Consider the following 8,173-nt stretch of genomic DNA (forward strand, 5'->3'; position numbering starts at 1 on the left):
GTGGTACAAGTACCTATTTGAAATGTATGAGATGTGAGCTCAAAATATACTATGTGAATTGTATTGGATAGTGATGAGTAAGTTGTGCTTATGCCTACTTCTATATTTGAGCATGATGATGAATGGTAAAATTGTTGTTATATTTATTTGCATGCAACTTACTAAGCTTTATGCTTACTCCCTCTCCTTTCCATTTTCTTATAGTGCCGCCTAATTAGCTCGAGGATCATCGGAAGTTGGAAGCATCGATCACACTATCATCCATAGCACTTGGTATAGTTAGATTTTTTATTTTGATTATGGTATGTATAGGACCTTGACTTTTGAGTTTTGTGCCATTGTTAATTGGTCAAATTTATTGGCTTAATCTAATATTTGTTTCATTTTGTATAAGGCCATGGAAAATGGCTAATACTGAAAGTTATTATGTGAATGCAAGCTAGTCTTTCATGAATGTGAAATTGTTGGCATGGTTGAATATATGTAATGTTTATAGGTCTTAAATATGGTTGTTTGGTTGAGAAACCATTTTAAGTTAACCTTTGATATATTGGTTGATGTTAGATTGTATTTCAGGGTGGTAAAGGCTTGGTAGATAGCCTTCTTTTGTCCACATGGGTAGACACACGGGCATGTGTCTAGGCTGTGTGTCACATACGGTCAGCCCCATAGGCGTATTGCTTAGCCGTGTGTCCCCTGGACGTAAATTTGCAAGTCAGTATACATGGTAGTAAACACACGGGCAAGACATGGTCGTGTGTCTCAACCGTGTGGAGGACATGGCCTCTAGCCACGGACATGTGCCTTAGCCGTGTACCCCTTATTGGATGTTGACGTCAGAAACAGAATGTCAAGGTTTTTAGACACGGGCGTGTCATGGCCATGTGAAGGACACGGGCTATAGACATTGGCGTGTGTCAAGCCATACGAAAACCCCTGTGGGTTCGAATTTAGAATTTAATTTACACTGGCTCGGGGCATGGGCGTGTCCCCTTGTGCTTAGGCTGTGTGAACTATACGGGCCATCAGCACAGCCATGTCATAATAGCCACAAGGGCGTGTACCCTGTTTCAAGGGTCATCTGTATAAAGTCGGTTTAAGGACCTGAGTTGGTTCCGAATTGCTTCTAATGAATGTTTGAGGCCTCGTAGGGTTTAGGGTTTAGGGTATCCGCCCTATTGTATTGAGACGATATGCTATATGTCTATAGTTGTTTTCCCATAGTCACCTAATTTCTCTTTCACATGATTCATCCCTAGTCCACCATGTTTCAAACTTGAAACCACTTTTCATCGATTTCTATTCCACTTGATTGGTGTGTATAAGCTGCGAATAGTAATCAATGAATGAATGTGGTAAATGTTTAAGTGAAAAATATGGGAAAACTAAAAACGATGTCGGATTTTCGACTCCCTTATCCAATCTTTCCTTGAATATTATTCTCGGGCCGGTTCCCCTCTCCCAAGTAAACCAAGGCCTTATATATCCCAAGTCCTCTAATTGACATTCAATTAAAGTTTCACAGAAGACCCTCATACGTCATTTTTCCCGCTGCAATTTTCCATTTTTCTCAAAAGAATACAAGATTTCATTGAAATCTCCACTAACCATCCATTGTAGGCCCTGATTTCGTCTAAATTCTTTAAAAATATTCAAAGAATCTTCTCTAAAACACACATCTGGTTAACCTTAGAACCCTGTAAATCCTAATTCACATTATTGTCCTTTTTTTGTACTTCAACATCAATACGATTTATTGAGTACCTTTTAAGAATTATGGTATTATATTGAATAGCTTTTAAGAATTATGGTATTATATGTATTCCTCCTAAACAAAAACCACCCTATGTACCATCAGCAACTACATCAATCCTATTTAAAAAACCACATTTTCTTCGGATTTTCTCCATTTTTGTCTCCATAAAGAAGACAATTTGGGGACGATAAATCTTTAGTATATGCTGAAGTATTCTAATTTTCCGTGAACTCCCCAACCTACGAATATTCCAACACAGGAGCTTCATTGCGTTCAATCGACTTGTCTGCTGACGGCCATTGATATCCTTTGTTGAGCAATTGACGTGTGCCCATCACTATGCACCATTAAATCAGAAATGTGAGAAACATTTAACGTATAAATCGAGACACGTGGTCTTTTTTTTCCTTTCATATCTTCTAACGAATTTTCTTTCATGTCATGTTCCATCATAATTGACTTGGCCCCACTGGGATATTCCCCTTGTTTGTCATCAATTACAATTGATTTTCCTTCCAATTTTAAGCCATGAATTGGATCAAGTTTGTGATTTCAATCTGCCTATTGTCCAGATTGATTTTCCCACCAAAAGTTATTCCCCTAATTGCCCATTCCAAATTTGTTTCCAAGAACAACACTGTTACCATCCTCTCTCAGCCATACGCTAGTTCCAATGGTTGCCCTCTTTATCAACGCATGCAAGGTCAGATTCCAACCTGACTCTATGTCCTTTTCGTTTGCTGTTAATCGAACATGATAGAAGTTATCACTATGCTCAAGACACCCACACAAAAAATAGAACAAGGATAACCTTTCATATTGAAATCTGGCATAGATAAAATTTGTTGAAGTGAACATGATTTTCTTAAGATGTTTCAATGGCTTTCGAACATCAATCTTAACTTAGATTCGTAAATAACTTTTATAGCCCCAGTTCGGTTGTTTTGCATCATAATTCACAAATTCTCCAATGAAATTCCCAAATTGCTTGGTCATATTCTTAGAAAAAACCTTGGTGGAAGGTCATGGATTTGAACCCAGAAGTATGAGAAAATCAATGCCACTTGTAATGGATCCTTATCTTCTTTCAATAGATTGAATAACAGAAGATGGTTGTTGAAGGTCAATGGTGCACCATTTATAGCTTGTTACTTTTCGTTGTTGTTTCTCGAATTACATATGAATATATGACAACTTAGACACTATAGCACTTTCTGTTAATATTCGCCAAAAAAAGTTGTCATGTAATAATTTAACAATAACTTACTAAAAGAATTGTATAACAATACAACTTATATTGAAAGACAAGTTACTAATATGAATAAAACTCTTTTTCTGTCATTGTTATTGAAATATCAATTATATAATTTTAGAATTCAAACTACCTAGATGATTTAATTTTCTTATATCTTTGAAGCCTTATAAAGAAAAATAATTTTCTCACAGCGTCAAAATCACAATTTAATTTTTTTATCTTTGTCTTAACTTGTATAAAGGAAAATTAAAACTCTTATTAGAGATATCTGTTTAGCACATATTTAAATTGTATTACTCTTATCTCTTATCCTTAATATTGTATAAAAAATTATCTCTAATATTGTAAGAATATGACACCAACTCATCATTATCCAAAAGGAAAAAGAAAATTTCTTTTGAAAATTTCTATGCAATACAGGAGGAACATTGAACCTCAAGTTTCTAACACCCTTTTTATTAGAATCTTGATCCATTCTTTTATGTTTTCTGTGGGAGGAAGAGTAGGTTAATGTATGAAACATCACTAATACAACCTAGTCAACAAAAGTATATATGGTCTGTTAAGCTTCTAGTGAAAAGGATTTTCAATTTTTCATAATTAGTGAAAAATAATTTAATAATCCATGGGATCAAAGCACAAGTAATAGGTTAAATTATCGACTTCACTCATAGATAACTTCATGCATAATCTAATTTGAATTATAGTGACCTTTCGGTGTACACAAAATAAGAAATAGAGAGTAAAGTTGAAAAAACCACCCTTACTTACTTTTTAACATATTCCATGATGCTTATCTTATATTTAATTAATAAAGATGATGATGTTCGGGATTTGGAATTATATTGAAAATTTCCCATTTTAGTATTATTTTTCTGTTCAGTAAAAAAAAAGTCTCCAATTAAAAACTCTTTTTAGCTACTTCTTCCAAAAGGTAATTATTTTTTAATTAAAATAAAAAACAATAACTAGAAATAAAATAATGGAAATAAGTGGGCTATAATGTAGGAGTTGATCTGATCCTTTGGGGTTTGAAATGGTCGGACTTCACATGCAGTGGAAAAATACTGCATGGCGCCCACTTCTTGAGAATTTATTTCGTCTCTGCCTCTTTATTTGTTCCTTTTCCCCCCTTTTTTTTTATTTTTTTTTCAAATTTATACAAAATTTAGAATGACTTGGACGACTCTTCTAAGTTCCTCACCTCAATTTTTTAATTAATAATACCGAAGCAGTTGTAGTTTTTTTTTTTTTTTAGCTTTTCTTTGTTAGGCACTATTTTTTTCCTAATTTTAATATAATTTAAAAAAACACTAAATATTGATATTTGAATTTTAAATATTTATGAATCGAATTTAGATTAAATAGTTTTAGTGACTATTCTTCTTTTGGGATATAATTTATTTAATATTTGGAGACCCTGACAACCTTTATTTAAAAGAAATTATTATTAATATTTAATATAGTTGGGAGTGGGAGATTATTAATTGATGGTTGGTTGGGCATGTCAAATTTGAAGGATTAAAAATCCAAAAAAATGAGAACACTTAAATTTATATTGTCGGCTTAGTCAATGTAGGTCACATGCATCATTAATTTGTTTTGATTTAGAAAAAGAAGTCCTTTTTTTTTTAATCATTTAACATGCCAAGATTATGGATAATTGACTATCCCAAATAGAGAATAAATTAGTTTCCTTTGAACATAAAATCCAAGTGCGAGTAAGTTATTCCATATAGTGGTGCAATTAAAGGACAAAATCTTTCAATAGAAAGTTCTAGTTCCATCCATAATTTTTGTTACGAATTTAAAGTTTGATTTAGACTTCGTGCGAAGATTATGTATTTTTCAAGTTTTATTTTATTTATATATGATAAATAAAAAGATTTTATAGATACTAGATGCATGAGTTTAAATGTTAACATTTACAATTTTTATTATTTTTATAACATAAGAAAAGACAAAACTATCCTCGCAATAATATAATTTGTTTGAAATATGTAATGTTATTTTTATAATTTCCTTAATTAGATTAGTGTCAAGTTGACTTGTAACACCAATTTACTCACACACTTACATAATATTATAGATAAGATCTAACTCCATAAATTTTATACTAAAGCTCATTTTTAAGTTTAAATTTAAAATTTTTAATATAATTAAATAAAATATGTTATTTAAAAAAATAAATTTGAGAGTTACTCGAGTCGAAGAATTAAAATGCGTGAATTCAACTATTAGACGATAATCTATTTGAATTTTACACTTCTAATCTCAATGGTCGAAAATTCTAAAGAAACCCGCTTACTTAAAACTTAACATCCACTAACATATTTTTTAATCACAAGGTATTCCCGTTCCTCTACCCTTTATGTTTTATGTAAGTGTTTAGATTTGAAGAGAATGTTAAGTTTTAAGGGTTACAATTTTTTTAAGAAATTAAGTAATTCCTAAATCAATGGAAAATTACTTAAATTCTTTAATGTTGGTCCTTAAGAAATTCTTTAATTTCATAAAATATTGGATAGTTACTTAACTCTTTAACCTTACTTAAAATCTTATATGATGTTTTAAGAAATTAAATAATTTTTAAATCATGAGAAAACTACTTAATTTCTTTTAACACCACCTAAAACATTAACTTGTTTTTAAGTAATTAAATAATTCCTAAACTATGAGAAAGTTACTTAATAACACCACCTAAAATCTTAATTGATGTTTACGTAATTCCTAAATCATTCAAAATTATTTAATTTCTTACTGTTCCTTGAACTTTTTTTTATTTAAGAAATTAAGTAGAAACCTAAACAATGAGAAATTTATTTAATTTAAAATGGGTTACTGAAAACCTTAATGGTTGTTTAAGAAATCATGGAACACTTAATTTCTTAATGGGTACTTTAAACCTTGATGGGTCTTTAACAAATTACGTGATTCAAAATTACATATATTTTTAAATGTTATGTAAAATCTTAAATGATGTTTAAGAAGTTAAGTAATTCATAAATAATGACAAATTTATTTAATTTTTAAGGGTTATTTAAAACCTTAAAAATCTTAAGGAATTAAGTAATTCCTAACTCAGGGAAGATTACATAAAGATGATTAAAACCTTAAAGTGTGTTTAAGAAATTAAGTAATTTCTACATCTGGAAAAAATACTTAATTTATGAAGGGTTACTTAAAACCTTAAAGTGTGTTTAAGAAATTAAGTAATTCATAAATCATGGGAAAAATACTTAATTTATTAAAGGTCACTAAAACTTTAAAGAGTTTTAAGGAATTAAGTAATTTCCTAAACCAAGAAAAACTACTCTAAGAGTTACTTAAATCCTTAATGGCACTTTAAGAAATTAAGAAATTCCTAAATCATGAGAAAATTATTGATAACATGTTAAATTTGTATTATTTTTTTTTCTATTTAAATCGGTTAATTCTTGAATTGATTCCTGCTAAATTAGTGATTTAATGTTTTAATCCTGTTAGGAATAAAATTGAGATGCTACAAGTTAAAAACAAGCAGAAAAAGACCAATTTGCAACACATTTAATAAAATGGAGCCGAATCAGAAATGTGGAAATAGTCAAGGACTCATCGGATTTCTTTTGACTTTGTAAAAGCTAAAATTAGAAGAACATATGATTTTATTTTTTATTTAATTTTACTTATGTAGTGAGTAGTTAGACCAAATTTAGTAAATCATATGTGTATAAATAGGGTCTTTATGGAAGCTTAGAAAATACACTTAATTTTACTTGGAATTAAATAAGAATTATTCTTTTCCTTCCAATTTCATGGGTAGCAGTCCATTTCTTTGTTTTTGCAAAATTTGTTTAATCGCTTTCCAAGTCCCTTCTCTTCCCAAGTTGTAATAGCTCGTTTTTTAGTGGTGTCAGAAACAATGGTTTCAAGGCCACAAATTTGACGAGTAAGTTTGTAAATATTATTATTTAATATTTAAGAGTCAAATATCGTTTTAAAAAGATTTTTGATATGATAATTTATGCTATTCAAGTGATTAATTAAGTTCAAGTGGTAAGGCTCTAAGGTTAAGTGGTTTTAGAAAATAAGGTATCGGGACCTCGTTTCTATACATCGAGCCGTAAATATTTTTATAAATATTTACAAAGTGTCATTAAGGTTTTATTAAAGTTTTAAGAAATTTTAATGTTTCGATAGTTAATTAAGTAAAAAGGACTAAAGCGTAAAATATGCAAAATATAGTAAATATAGCATTTTAGTGGTTTAATGGCTTGATTATTAAATTAAAAAGGACCAAGGTAGTAAATAGTCCTTAGTATTGACATTGGACGGCACTATGTATTAAAATTATAAAATATTATATGTTTTAATGGTAAAATGGTAAATTTTAAGAAATTAAAACAAAATTAAAAGAAGAAAAAGTAATTTCTTTTTCATCTTTTCAATTCACCATGCCGAAACATCATGGCAACTCAACTTGGGAGGTTCAGCCATTTTTAATAATTGCATGTAAGTCGATTTTGATTTCGTTTTTTTGTAAATTTTATGTTTTTGAGATCATTGCAACTAGATCTAGCTAGCTCATACTTGCGTTTTTGAAACTATTAAAGATTTTGAATGTTGCTATTGATGAAGCTCTGTGATTGTAGATGTTAATGGATGAATTTGAAGTATTAGTTTTTATTTATAAGTATTTTAGTAAGTGATTTTTTTGATTAATTTGTCAATTAGTGATTAAATTATTAAAATAGTAAAAATACAAGGACTTGGTGTGAAATTGTTGCAAAAATAGGCTGAAATGGAAGCTAAAAATATTCATCTGTTAGGAATTTGCAATAAAAATGGTTAAATTGCATGTTTTAGGCTCAGAGACTAAATTGAATAAAAGTAAAATATTAGGGTAATTTTGTAAAAATGCAAAAAATGACTAAATTGCATAAAATAAAATTTTTTACTATCTAAATTAATAAATTGTATGAAAGATCAAGATCGAGTGAAAAGTCAAGGGGAATGAAAAATTACCAGAAAGTCCATGTACTTCGACATTTCTGCGATTTGGCTAGGTAAGTTTGTACGGTTAGATTTTAACATCAATATGAATTGTTGAGTAGATTAACATGGTACAACTTAGTGATCGGCTGTTTAACGTCACAGCAATAATGTGCAAGCGTACACTGTCG

The sequence above is a fragment of the Gossypium arboreum genome, chromosome 3 (assembly GCF_025698485.1).
Source record: "Gossypium arboreum isolate Shixiya-1 chromosome 3, ASM2569848v2, whole genome shotgun sequence".
Lineage (NCBI taxonomy): Eukaryota > Viridiplantae > Streptophyta > Magnoliopsida > Malvales > Malvaceae > Gossypium > Gossypium arboreum.